The sequence below is a fragment of the Mastigoproctus giganteus genome, chromosome 2 (assembly GCF_048544385.1).
Source record: "Mastigoproctus giganteus isolate SK-2022 chromosome 2, ASM4854438v1, whole genome shotgun sequence".
In the NCBI taxonomy this organism is placed as follows: Eukaryota; Metazoa; Arthropoda; class Arachnida; order Uropygi; family Thelyphonidae; genus Mastigoproctus; species Mastigoproctus giganteus.
The window spans coordinates 90,844,788-90,860,235 of record NC_143576.1 but is presented as its reverse complement, the minus strand read 5'-3'; the positions used below and the strand labels follow the sequence as shown (position 1 = coordinate 90,860,235).

The following is a 15,448-nucleotide window of genomic DNA, read 5'->3' as shown; positions in this document are numbered from 1 at the left end:
TGATGCATGGTTAAGTGCAGCCCCCGATGATCATGTATCAATATTCACTTTGCCGTCATCAGATTTTATTTTAATTTTATTAATTGCATATTTTCTTTTCTTCCCTGTTTTGAAGTATTTTTGCAAAAAAAAAAATTTCCCATTTTCTTTTTACATGTAAATATCTGCGCAAAAAGGCTATCTTCCTTTTTGGCCTGTAGTTTTCCGGACATTTCGTACTACCATCTTTATTTGTCTTTTTTATAATATGCACATACTTACATTTGCATCCATTGCTGCTGCTTTGCAGCATTTGCCATATCCTATTTATTTAACATTCAGATATCTTATCTGTTTTTACTCTTTAATACAATCTCTTAAATATTTTATATATATACACACACACACACACACAGAGTTGGGTCTTCATATTTGCAGGGGTTACATGTCAACACCTATCGTGAAAACATGAAGTTCTGCAAAAAACTTCACTCACCCAAATAGCCCCAATTGTTTTCGATGTATGCCTAAACACTTATGCAACCATATACAATTAACAGAAAAACGTTTAAATGTGTTTAAAAGATTTTAATTGTTATAATAATGAGTAACATGTTTAGAAAATACTCTATCAAAATTTTATTCATAGTTAAGAACAAGTATTTAAGTACATAGTTAACAACTACTGTATACCTCTTCTGTGGAAATCATTTAACATGAAACCATGGGGACAAATATTTTTTCATGTTAAAAGAAGTAAACAAAAAAGAAAACAATGTTTTTGATGTCATAATAATCAAGAGTTAAGATAAAGTTTAAACAAGTTAACATTTTATGCACTATAACACTACACAAGGGGCATTTTACAAACAGTTTTATTAACATTGACTTCATAAGAAAAAAAACACACAATATGTAAAAATAAAAAATCTGATTTTTTTTGCACTGTGTTATTTATCATCTTATTATCTACAATTGTTCAATATTGTCCATCATTTCACCACTCTTATGTACATGTAAATATCTGCGCATACTTTTTATCAGTTTTTGCATTTCTGATGTAGTAGGAACAGGAACTAACAAATTGATGTCATTGTCTACATTATCATCACTATCTTCACCCACAGGATCCATTCCGTAGGTCATACGATGTCCAAAATATCACTATCTGTTAAAATCTGTGCTGTACACAAATCAGTATCATCAACTGCGACAAATTCATCCAAAGATATCGAACTTTCTAAAAGAGATGAAACATGCCCAAACATTTCACTGAATGTCGGTTCAGCATCTTGATTCTCTTGAGAAGGTATTAAATCCTTTTTGGAAAATCCCACATGAAAAAACAATTTGACAGTCTTTGGTGTTACAAGATTCCAAGCAGTGCGCAACATATGCAATGCATCCAATAAGTTTACATAGAAATCTTCTTTTCTTCGATTGCCTTCAAATATTTTCTTAGCAATTGTTTTTGGTAATAAAATTTTAAATTCTGTATTATGCCTCAATCACAAGGCTGTAAAATGCTCTTAGTGTTTGGAGTCAAATATATATAAGCTTTATAGCTTTTAATTTCACTTCAGAGTGAGCTGGACAATTATTAACAATCATGGCAACTTTTTGTTTTTTGCGTAAAAAGCACTTATTTAAATTCAAAACCCAATCAGTAAATGTTGTCGCAAGTCATCCACGCCACCTTGTTTGCCATGTACTCAACCAGTATTATTTTTTTTTTTTTAAAATAGTGCCGATTCATGCTCTCCCCAATAACAAATAAGGGCAGCTTTTCAGATCCGTCCGAATTGCAAGCCACCATTACTGTTATGCTCTATTTGGACTTTTTTGACACCAGAACACTGCTGTCCCTTAAACGATAAAGTTTTATCGGGTAAGCAGCAGTAGATCAACCCCGTTTCATCGGCGTTAAAGACATCTCTCGCGCTATATTCTTCAAGCACTGTGGGCAATGTAGACTGCACCCAGTCTGATGTCATACTCAGTGAAACTTGAGTTGCTTCACTACAAACATTTTTTAAAAACTATGCCGTTTCTTTTCTTGAAACATTCCAACCAGCCTGGATTCAATCCCCATTTGAATTGCAAACACATCCACTTTTTCCATTAATAGAGGTCCCAATATTGGAGTATTCTGAGAGCCAGCTTGTTTGAGCCAAACAAGCAATGCAGCCTCCAAATCTGTGTTTGGCCATTCTGATCCGTTTCCTATCTGGCTCAAACATTGCAGCAAGTTGGTCTCTTTTCTTTATGATTGCCGACAACGTAGAGTTAACGATTCTGAACTTTACAAATGTCTTTTCGAAGAATCCCTACATCTAGTGCTTTAAGCAACTCCATTTTAACTTAACAGGGCATAAACAAAGCAGAATAGCGCTTTATTTACACCTTGATTTTTCCATTGTACGGTTGATTAGTAAAAAAATCCATAAATTTATCACCAAACACGAAATTCACCACTTTACACACTACACGTCACTCACTTCAAGAATGCAAATGAAATGTGTTCACCGCTGACGGGTAATCCCATATGTTTAAAATGGGAAGGGTGGAGTGCAGCAAGGGGAATATCCTTGTACTATCTAAATATTGTTTATTATCAGATGTCGGCCTAATCAATAGAAAGTTGAGTTTAAAGTCATGAAGAGTAAAAATTTAGTGACGATGCGGCGGCTGGTATATTTTTGTTCTTCTGAGATGCAAAATCTTTTCATGTGAAGTGCTTTAGTTTCATGTTAAAAGAAAATAAATGTATGAAATCACAGCATTTTCTTATGATCAGATTTATTTTTTCATGTTAACCGTTCTTCAGTGTGTATATATATATATACACACACACACTGAATTGACTATGTATATCTACTATGTAGATATATTAATTATAACCTATACCATAACTTAATTACTTATCTTAGCAACCTCTTGGTCCATTGCGTTTAATCTGGAGAGGGCATTGCACTATTGTTGAATTTATTTACCATGAGTCTTTACACCACAATTAATAATAAAATACTACGTCGGTCGCGTAGGATAATCTGTACCGCGGATACCACTGGGTGGTCCGATAAGTCTCATTACTAGCCATACAGCATCTAATGCTTTAGGCCCACTGGAGAATCGCCATGATATTAATGCAGTGGCATCTGATTATACTATGATTAAGAATACACCAGACCTTGATGATCACCACGGATCACAACTAGATACCACACAGGTTAAGGACAAACTTCCGTTAGTTAACTTTAATCTCTTAAAGTTCAATACCTGCAGGAATACTCGATGTCAAACTTGCCCTTTGATGAATACCAAACACGTCACTAACTGTGACGAGGATCCTACCTTCTGCCATGCTAGAGGCATAGTCTACCTTATTACATGCAACACTTGCTTGGCTAAATACATAGGACAAACTGGAGGAGAATTACACATCAGAATTAATACACACAGATCGCACATCAAAAATAATGTTAACCAAAAAGACATAGAAATACAACATTTCCAGCAGCATAACTTTAATGACATCACTATCACCATCTTAGATATAGAATATAAATATAGAACCAGGCTTAAACTAGAAAACTCCAACATACTGAAATACAAATCCATTTATCCTTATGGTTTAAATAGCCTATTTAACGGGCACTGCTACACCAATAAACCTACTGACACTTGTGTCTACAACTTATTCCACATGGTCAAAAGACCCTCCTTCAAATATAAAATAGCTACAGCTAACAATTCCTCTTCTAATACCTAAATAGCAGCACATACAATACCCTGGGCAGATTTGAAGACGTATTAAGCTCATGGGATGTACCTATCATACCTGTCAAGCTTATACACGACACTATCTTCAGCCTGAAACTGAGTAAACTCAGAGCCTTAGCTAAAGCCAATGCTACATATAACCACATTAACATACATTTGAATCACCTACTGAAAGATATCTTCAGATACAGACTCAGTAAGAACTACAATGCTACTACAGAATACATTAACATTGTTTAGTTACATCTTGTTAGATCGCATAAACCTTAACCATCTCATGAATATTTATAAACAAGATTTGCCCATCAATAATTTGACTATAAGTACCAGATTCAGTTACAATAAACCTATAGGTCTTACTGTCTGTAATTATAAGCAGGTAGTATGCAACCTAGACAAAAGTGATGCTGAGGCTGAATGTTTCTGCCATTTGCCTCAATATCTCACTTATGTAGACAAAGATCACAAACACATTATTACTGGTGACCTTAACATCATTACAGATCCTGATTTACGCAACTTTCCTACGGTTTTAAATTTAGGCCCAACACTACATGCAACACCAAAAAGATGTATAAACTTATATACCAGGACTTCTTGCACTTTTGTCTAAAATTATCTTATAAGTATAATATACCATTAGAACCTTTCCAAAAATGGATATCCCTCACTTATCAAGTGGTTCATAAACAGCTTGCTATCCTACATAGAAACTCACTGCCAGCCAAGACCTTTGATTTGGGCAAAGCTAAGCAACATCTAAAAAAGTTGCAGGCCTTATTTATCATCACCACCATAGACAAAGCTGCTAACAATTACAGTTTTATATGCAAAAAATTCTATACTACCACAGTGCTAAACAAACTGAACCACAGTTCTACCTACATACTTGAGACCACAAATAGCACCACCATCAGGAAAAAACTATTAGCTATGCATAAAAAATTTAAATTTAACAACCCAAACACTAATTTTCCATTTGTCTACTGTATACCAAAATTCCACAAAACACCTATCAGCTTCATTACATCTTGCAGGAATAGTTATGCAAAAATTCCACATAAAAAACTGGCCTATCTACTAAGTATCATCTTCAACAGCATTTATAACTCTAGAGTTATACGCAATAATAACCCTATTCTGGAATTTCTAAAACACAATAATCACAGCACTGAACATATCAGCACTTATGACTTTAAAAATCTCTTTACTAGCATTCCACACGATAGTTTAAATCATGTACTCTACCACTATTACAAAGAACATAATAACCTGTTACCATGCAATCTTCTATATTGGAATGCCTTGATAAATATTTGTATCTTCAAAAGTTACATTTACAATGGCACCAATATATATAAACAAAAAAACTGGGATTGCCATGGGTGCCTGTAGTTCTAGCTTGGTGGCAAATCTGTACCTACATTACTTTGAAGTTGATATTAATAAAGATATAACCTTTTACAGATATATTGACGATTTAATCGTTTTCAATCATCCCAACTTTCTCACTGATTCTGGCCATGTCTATCCATCGGATTTAGAAATAGTTGCCACCAACATAGATAGCAATAAAACAGCCAATTACTTGGATATCAACATACAAGTGCACAATAATCAGTTAAATACCTGCGTCTACGACAAACGAAATATGTTTGGCTTTAACACCATTAGCCTTACCAACTGGCATTCTAACATCTCTATAAGAATTCAAAAAAATTTAATATTATCCCAGAGTATTAGATTAGTTAAAATATGCAATAATGCAAACTACATAATTAGAACTCTTACAGACTTTAAGCATAAGTTATCTGAGAATGGATTCCCAAAATGCTTCATAAACGTAAACCTACATACTGCCATGTTGATAGCATTAAAAAAAAAAATACCACAATAACCTTGACCACCATCATATTATAACTGCTGTTTTGAGGAAGTAACTCTTCCCCACTGGATTATATAAGATTGACTTTATACAGAGACTGTAAATATGTATATAACTAGGCACTGCCTTAGGAGCATATTTAATACAGCTTATGCTCATTGAAAAAGTTGAGCCTGTATTTGCTTCTAAGGCAGTAATCAATTCTTGGCTTCCTTCTTGCCTTACTCTTCCTTCATTTTCATGAGAACCATTTAATACTAGACTAGCTTACAGTTGGCTCGCGATCTATCTTGGTTTAAGCTATAATATATATTTTTTCCCATCTAACCACTTGCCAGTAAGAGGGTGCTGGCATCTTATACATTACATATACATTTTAACACGCTTGCCACAACCTGGTCTTTTTCCCGCGTCTTGTCATTGTGGTAAGTTTACTTTACTCGTTATACTACGCCGTAAGTAATAAGGAATTGGCCATTCCTTTCTTCTTTCATTAATACATTTTATACCTTCCAAATTGGCTTACAACTCTAATGCAATACCAGGTTCTCTTACTACAAGGGACAGGAAGTTACGGTCCCGGTATTTTCCGACGTAATTTTGCTTTACCACTCGTCCTTCACTTTAAGGATCTTTTTCTACATTTCATACCTCAAGAACTATTAGAGCAATTCGAGGGGGATTGAGGTCCTATCACTGTCCTATCACCTTTTCCGTTCTCTTTTAGCATAGCTGACTATCTTTTGTCATCAAATAACATGTTATATAAAGTATTATTGGTTCTCTACTATCACCATTATTTGGTTTTTTGCTTTGATTTTGTTGTCTGGGCTATTGGTCAGGCTAAAGTCATCTGGCTTGTTAACCACCTTAAATTCGTTTCCCCCCCTAATCAATTATCTTCTATCCACTACTATATTCTAGTCTAATCTTAACTTAATAGATATCCCTATGATACCCATTTACCATTCATCAGGATTAACAGGCAGATGACAACAGAAACTGATAGCTTGCTAATTGTAGGTGGACACATTGTAAGGGTTAGCCCTTGATAAAGTCCTTTGCAATGTGTCTCCCCCAATCTTTACTACAATTGGCATGACAATTATTTAGTAATTATCCTTATGTTTCATTTTTTATAACAATTATGTTTCCCTACTAGGTTATTACCAAGGACCAAAGTCAGCTATGACAGCCCTTAGTTACCACCTGCTCACTCATACTATGTTCATAGATATTAAGACTGATGTAATATTTTATCTAGACACTGATGGCATTAATCAGCTCTTCTCACCCTTGATAGGTTTTTGTTTAGGTTTTCACTGATTGTATCTTACCTTTATAACTGTTAACTAATTGCCATTCCCACTATATATATATTGGCATAGTGTGTGTACATACACACACTATTTGGAAAGGTTTCAAACGATTAGAGAAGATTCTGATTGAAGATTTCTTAAAGGTCTGTACAGTCAGGTCAAGGTAATTAGGTGATCTCATGCAAATTGAGAAAGATGACGAGCACCTGAGTTCCAAATTTTTCAGTATGCAAATGAACCCATAAACACTCCTATGTACAGACATAATTCACTGAATACACTGGTGCAATAATATCACCCACAATACTGAAAATCTGTGTCAGTGTTAATTTAAACGGTATGTTTTTTCAGATTTCATGATGTATCTAAAAGGCATTAACCCATTTGATAGGCCAGTGTCAGATGCAGGTGTTCCAATAACAAACAAAAGGATTTCTTCTGCTGCAAAGACTTATGAATGATGATACGTTTTCCATTGAAAAGCGTCAGTGGAAGAAGATGAGAAAGTTAAAGAAAAACAAATAATCTCATTACTTTCAGATTATGTATTTAAAAAATAAAGTTTGATGTTTATTTCCTACTTGGTTTTGGTTATAAAAGAAAGAGACAAAAGTATGCAAAAGAAGTAAAGAAATACTGTACATAGTTATATTAATTCCTTCACTGAGTGAATGAAACCAACTTTAGATAATGTGGATTTGCAGTTGTACTACCAGTTATATTTGTATCACCACTTTTTCATTCTCATGGATTTAAATAGTACAGTTTTAAATTCTGCATTGTCAGATTGAGCTGTTGTGAAGAAACATGGCCTCTTGGTTTGTCTCATAGTTGACTAATATTTTCACTATCAAACAGAATATTTTTAAAATTCATTTCATTTTAGAAAATACATATCCTAACTGCAATTGCTTAGAACTTATGGAAGTCAACCAATATTTTCATTGTTTAAAAGTAGGAAAGATTACAGTGTTGTATTTCAATTCAGGCATTGGAATAACTTGAAAAATTGTATATATCTCTACATTCAGTTACTCTCTTACGAAAATTTCATCTGTACTTTAACATATACTGGCTTTTGACTTCCATTTCTTTACATGTCAGTCCAGGTGCAGGTCAACAGGTAAGCCTTTGCCATATTTTCTGAGGTTATTAACCTGTATTGTTTTCTGTCTGTAATCCAAGGCATCTATTAAGCAGCCAAGTGGTCATGGTGCCATTATGACATATAGGTGCAGTAGTGGACACCTGGAAACTAAGAACTGAGGAAAGGGAAAAGTTAAGTATGAGATAAATATTAGACTACGGGTGAGCCATCAACAGTCTAGCATTTAAGTTCATAGCTTCCTTAGCTCACTCTGTTGTAAGTCATTAGAATTAGGCCATTATTAATGGAAAATTATGCAAGATAGCAAGTTTATACAGCATCAGGCAAAATTGAAAAAAAAACCCCTAGCACTTATATCCTGGAACACTAAGACAGCTACACCATGTGCCACAGTTTCTGCAAAGCATAATTCTTTTTGATTGGTATCTGTGGAGTTAAATGTTTCCTCTAAGCAAATGCCTATTGGATTACAATTACAGATATGGTCATATATTATTTTTACATATTGAACTGTACTACTACATATTCCCTATACACAGTGTCCCATGTAAAACAGGCTCTCCTCATACCGGTGTGATATTCATTTTTGAATAACTACTGCACGAAGTTGTTCAAAGAATGAATTTAAGCAAATCATTTCAGTTTGTGTTGCTCAACATACAGTTGGCATTTGCCTCTCATAAGTGATCAGTGTGTGAGCATATCGTCAAGAATGCCATATTCTGTGCAAAAAAGAATTTGTATAGTGGAAGCCTATGTACATACTGGCTGTTTTAAGGGAACACAGGAATTGTTTTGTGAGAAATTTCCTCTTGCTACCATCTCAGGTAAGACTACTATTCAGTGCTTACTTGCAAAATGTGTGACAACAGATTCCATTTTAAATGCACCAGGAAACCATCTACCCTCTGTTAGGACTCCAGAGGCAGCATTGGACATTCAAAAGAGAATTTTAGGTAGCTTCAGAAAATCTATCAGGAAATTGTTGCAACAAACTGGAGTGAAACTAACTTGTTGTTTTTGTGTACTTCATTACCTGAAATTGAAAACCCTATCGTGTGATGTGTCCAAGAATTACTGCCACCTGATGCAGCAAAACGTCTGAAATATTGTGAGTGGCTCCTTAACAAGATTGCAGATGGTGAACTCGACCCACTACTTTATTTCATGAGTAATGATGCGTGGTTCCATCTTTATAGTCGTCATGTGAATTCTCATAACACTCGATACTGGTTTGCTGGAAATTCCAACAACTTACATCAGAAACCGCTTCATGACCAGAAAATAGGGGTATGGTGTGCTGTTCCTGCCAATCGAATCGTTGGCCCAATATTTTTTTTTTTGACACTTCGGTGAACACAGCAGTTTACCTTCAGATTTTTGAGAACTTCTGCACCCAGTTAACGGAACACGAGTGTGAAAACTGCTATTTTCAACCGGATTGTGCCACGGTCACACATCTCGTGAGTCACTGGCCTGTGTTCATGACAGGTTCACAGAGGAACGCACAGTAGGCAAAGGATTGTGGCTGCCACATTCTCTAGATTTGTCCTCCTGCGGGGATATTTGAAAAGAAGAGTTTATGAGCACAGCCTCCACACAAATAAACTGAAGGACAGCATTCAAAGAAATATCGAGGCTATCGACATCACTGTTTTACATCGGGTCACCTTGAAGGTGATTACACGTTCACAAAAGTGAATAGATGCACAAGGACATCATTTCCGGATCTCTTATAACTATATTCGAAGAGAATTTGTAAAATAATAAGAGGAGTTTACCTCAATATAATACGTAGAACACGGAAGTGTTCTACGTACTACATTGAGGTAAACTGCTCTTATTATTTTACAAATATTATTATCAACATAGAACGTATTGAGTATTACAGCTCTGATTCATACTATCTAATTTGAAGACAATCAATAAAGTTACTTTTGACAGAGTTTTTTTGTGTTTCTCATTTTGCTCCTGTCTAGATTTCTCTAATTATTTTGCAGTGACTGGAGCCAGTGTTATGTGAAACACCCTGTACCATTATACTGTACAATGCACTGCATTATTGAATTTTAACAATAGAATGAATGTTTGCTTTTTTATCAGTAAGGCTTATGGTAACCTATTTTTATTTTTCTTGGGAAAAGTTGGATTTGAATGTTTAAACTAAACATTCATGTTTTCAACATGAAAATCTAAGTGCAGGTTCTTCTGGACTTATGTCCACTGTTACAGAATTAATGTCACAGGCATGAGGACCAAGCCTGAGACCAAGGATAAATACACTGGTGTTCAAAGAAAGTGCATCACCCCTTAAAATTGTAATTGTCGTCTGAATAACATAAGTATATGGCCATATTTATTACCGATTGCATCAGGTAAGATCGACATGCGTAGGTGATGACGTGATATTGCATCAGCTGTTACTTTCAGCTATATAAGCATGCTCTGCAAGATTTGCAGTCATTCGTTGAATGTGTCACATGGCGAGTTACGTGCAGTTGACGCCACGAAGAAAGAGTGCTATTGTTGCTTTACATGAGGAAGCAATGTTCTTCCCGTCATATTGCTTATAGAGTGTCTTGTAATCAGTCGACAGTGGTAGATTTCTTTCCAAACTCAAGAATACTAGTTCTGCTGATAGAAAAAAAAAAAAAAGGAACTGGATGCAAACGAGTCTCTACGGCAAAACAGGACTGCATTTTGAAGCAGTTACGCCTTAAAAACCGTAACGCTTGTTCTTCTGAGCAGTTGGAAAGAACATACAGGACTGGTAGCAAGTGCAGTAACAGTCAGAAGACGCCTCTTTAAAAATGGACTTGTAGCCTGTCATCCTAAGAAGAAGCCCCTCCTCACACAAAAAATGAAAAAGGCCCAATTAATTTGGTGTAAGGAGCATGTCAAATGGACCCTCGAGCAGTGGAAGTTAGTTATTTTCTCAGATGAAAAGAAATTCAACCTGCATGACTGATGGTAATTTGATAAATTCTGAAAGAAATTATGAAGCTAAAGTTGAGCGTGCTGAAGTGGAAAGAATTTGAAGGAATCAAAATCGAAAGCAACAACAGCAAAATTACCGCGTGACAAGTTATTAAATGCATTATTTTATGACATTCTCTCAAAAATCACCTACACTCGTACATGCAGAACAAAATGGGATACTTGTCCCAAATCAGATCAGGGAATGACCCGACACCAAACATGCGTTCACGGCCCATGTTGACAGGCTTGCAAAGAAATTAAACTACATTGGATAACCAAACAACTGCTGCACTGGAAGCAAACTCCGACAACCGCAAGATAACGGTGCATTTGCCAATTGTATTGTATGGTGCTGAATTGTAGGAGTCAGCCACCCCTACTCCCATTAGTTTACATGGGACTGAATCTGGGTCCGGAAGCAGGCTAACAGTAAACACCATCTCCCATCAGTTAAGGACGACGCAGCTTGCTGAACTGCTGTTGACAGACATTGCCTGGAAATGACTGATATCAATCCAGTCATCTTGATTGAGGTTAACATCACCGTGCTTCTGGCAGCACTGCCAGTGACATCCAACTGTCTGGTTGAAGAGGTACCAAATCACAGAGGATGAAATCTAATAGGTTGAAGATTGCCGATAGATTCGTAATAGCCAAGGCGTTGGAAACAATCCACAGATGGTTTGAAATTGACCTTTAAAGGCCAATAGAAGATCCAAAGCACTGGAAAAAAACCGTGATATTGTTCGCTCTGACTACTGCTGCTTAACAGTTCTGTGCGTTCTGAAATAACTGATTCAATGCTGTGGTTAAGCGAACCACGTATAGTGTATTCAGTGGTGTTGTTAAATTCCTTTATATTTCATTAAATATAAATCCCTGGGATATAATTGCGTGAAGGGAATTTGTCTCACAGTAACACTTACGTCTTGTGGTTGGACAAAGATTTCACCCAGGCAATAGGAAAGCAAAAACGAAATGGCAAATTTATTCCAGTCACATAAGATAATCTTGTTTCAAAGATGCATAACAATTCCACTCTGGTTTGAAGTGGTGAATAGCCTCGAGGTCAATTGCGAAACCTAGCAATTTAACCATTGAGATTAACAGCAAATAAATGAATAATATGACCACTAAATTAAATGAGGCTAATTATAATCTGACTAGTTAGGAATATTTATAAATTTAAAGCAAAGGTTAAAAAGTTTCAGTCGTTTTACGGTTGTAATTTTTCATACTTTGAGTTTCTTGTATAGCAGTTCTGCAGCCAACATGTGTTCAACCAATTCCGATTTGTATACATGTCATGATATTTTAAAACCAGATGTCAAAGAAAATTCCGTGATACAGCTAATTTGCATGGAATATTCCGAAGATTAGAAGACTTGGATCACAAGTAAAGGTTCGCTTTACTTTGCCTTCTCGAGCTGAGCGTTTAAGCTCCATGAATACAAATAGTTAATGGAAATCTTTGGAAGACCTTATATCCCAGATTCACCTTGAGTTTTGATGCACAGGCTAATATGATATTAGGACAGTTTCGTAGCTCGTTCAGACAAACCGTTTGTCATAACGATTTAACACAAAACAAATTAAATATAGGCAAATAAAATTAATCTGCAGTGGTCACCGGAATCAAACTAGACTTGTATAACCTAGAAATTATTACAAAACTAAATTAGAGTTTCGGTGCTCATTTAATATTCGTTCTTTGAAACCGGAAAAGAAACGAGAACGTGGACAGTTCCTTTCAGTGCTTATGATATAAAGCAAGCTTCACCAGCCAAAAAAAGCTTTGCGATGACGAAAAATTGGCCACCAACGCAGATTAAAGATTCTATAAAATGGCTGCTTTGAAAAGACTCCGTAAATATAAAGGTTAATTTTGTCTTTTCATATTCCATTAATTGATCTACCTTTAAGAGGTTATCGTAGCTCCATCTAAGTTTTGTTTAATTAAACTCAGCGACTTGTTCATATTTCATTTACGTAAAGGTTTAAAGTGTAAATTTAGCTAACAGTTCATACATTAAAACATGGGAATTTGAAAGAATTCTCATCAGCATTTCTCCATAATTGTCTTGCTAATGACTAAAACGAAATGCATCAATAATACCATTTAAAATAAGTTATGAAATAGAATTTTATATGCTACATTTTCTTAAAATAATCATATTTTAGTTTATTTAACTAAATTATTATATTCAAACTGAAAAATAAATACTTTGTACGAAAATAAACAGGTAAATACATTTCGCAATAATTAACAGACAGTTCAATGCTAGGAGTTAATTATTTGTAAGTAAATTAGTTATTATTCATGACCATGCTTATTTTTCATGAAAATCGCTTGAAAACGAAAGAAAAAAAAAAAAAAATTTTAATTGCTCTTTCTTTAACTTTTCTAGACAGAAAAAAAAAAAAATTGGCCACCCGTCAAAAAACCATTTGCAAGAAGTGACACTAGCACACCATATTGATTCCAAACGTCATTGAACGCAATCATATGCTAATGGTGCTCTGGGACTTTAAGGAGCGACATTTTGGACAATCGCATGAAAAATACACACGGAATAAAGGTGGTTCCCTCTGAAAAGAAGCGAACAAAATGATTTTTTCTAATATATACTATTTATTTGAAATATAAATTTCGTACGTACATTTATGTATTTTTATATAATTCAACAATAAATACCATTCTTAAAATACATTGTTGAATTAATTTAATGATTTTAGAAGCCACGAGCCCAATGTAAATTTATTTTTGTTGAGTTAATTATTGTATGTTTAAGAATAGGTCGGACAGCGGAGGGACACTACTCCTATTTTTTGTTGTTTCATTAAATTTAGTCACGTGTCCGTCTCGTCGCTGTCAATGGTTGGGACAGGGGAAGGAATTTGTTAATTTTATTTTGGGCTTTTAAACTGCACGTTATTTGTTAATGGCTTAAATTGTTTCCTTCTTTTCTGTCCGAGGCCCGGGAAGGAATAATTGATGTCATTCGTTGGTTTTCTTTAAAAAAAAAAAAAAAACTCAGGTGTGGATAGCCTGGGACTGCTAGCACTCACCAGTATTGCACTACCGATGGATTAATGTGTATGATGCGCAGACGCAAGGGTAGACCCTGCCAGGACTGTACGACGGGGTGGGCACCAGAAAGCTGATGTGTTTTGATCAACTCTGGTGGCAGAGTAGCCCGTTTGACAACAAAAATAAACACTACAAACCTACATATTGCACTGACGACCTATTGTAAAAGTTTTAGGTGAACACAGATTGGTGGAGAAACGCATTAGCCTGGGTGCAACCTAAGTCAAGTATATGTACAATGCAATGTCAAAATAAACAAAGCATTCAAGTCTGCTTAATCTTTCTTTACCCCAGAGCATAAGGAATCTAGAACTGGTTAAACCTGCACTTGAAAGTATTTCCACTACATCACAGTTGACTTCAGAAGATCAGTTTGCAGACGCAAAAAAAAACCTTCGAAATCTTCATTTAATTTGGTATGAACTTTTTTTGCAGACCAACACGAACACAATCAAAAGCTGGACCTAGTCTACCTGAATATAAGTTATGTTGCCCTACTACAGAATAAGGGAATCCGGACCACTGCCCTCTTCCCACTGAATTCTGTCCCTAGCCCAAAAATACTAACAAAGAAAACCCCTAGCTGCCATCTCGCTATCATGACAGCAATTGACTGAAGTTCATAATGCTCAATTGGTGAAAGAATACACTAACCGTGTAGCCACGGTCGCCTAATACGTTTTGCTCATTGGGCCCCAGAAACGTACGTTAAAGCCTTCCTAAGCATTGAATATTGCTTACTTCGGTGGTTAAACAAGACCTTTAATTCTACTTCACTCTCTCAATAGATTCTGTATACGAATACAGAGCAGACAGTTTAGATGTCTATTGTAATCAGGCCTAACATACGTACCTTGGGCAAGTTATTGACAGGTACATAAGATGCGCCAGTACTATCAGACATTTCGCATCCACGTAGTCAGAAAAACGAACGCTTCTGAGGTCTGAGCAAAACGCATTTTTCTACCGCTGCTTATCGACAGAGTATATAGCAGTGGAGGAACTAACCGACAAAGATTTTGCTACGTGCTGAAAGTAATAACTAAATCCTGATTTGTGAAAAAGAATCAAGTTCGTTTATATCACGGAAGAATAAGATTGCTAACCTTTAAGATTAGTAGCCTGTCAAGTTCATCTTCCCGAGATTTGCGCTTCATATAAAATTGCATTCAGTATTGTAGCAAAGTCCGCCTATCTCGGATTAATTTTAGTTATTCTTATTGCGTTATAGACAGACATGGCCTATCCAGTGCCAATTGTCAAAGAAAGATAATCTTTTTTCGATATCCAGATTAGAAGAATGT

The 15,448-nt window shown here is 35.5% G+C and overlaps 1 protein-coding gene across 1 annotated transcript in view; it reads left to right on the top strand.

The window, feature by feature from the left end:
* The window catches only part of LOC150089412 (ribosomal RNA processing protein 1 homolog A-like), an 84,074-nt gene extending 70,551 nt beyond the window's left edge, over positions 1-13,523 (top strand). The window contains exon 6 of the transcript XR_016546666.1: positions 13,462-13,523. The gene's annotated coding sequence lies outside the window, so the exon portion shown is untranslated. The remainder of the gene's footprint in view (positions 1-13,461) is intronic.
* The last annotated feature ends 1,925 nt before the right edge of the window (positions 13,524-15,448 follow it).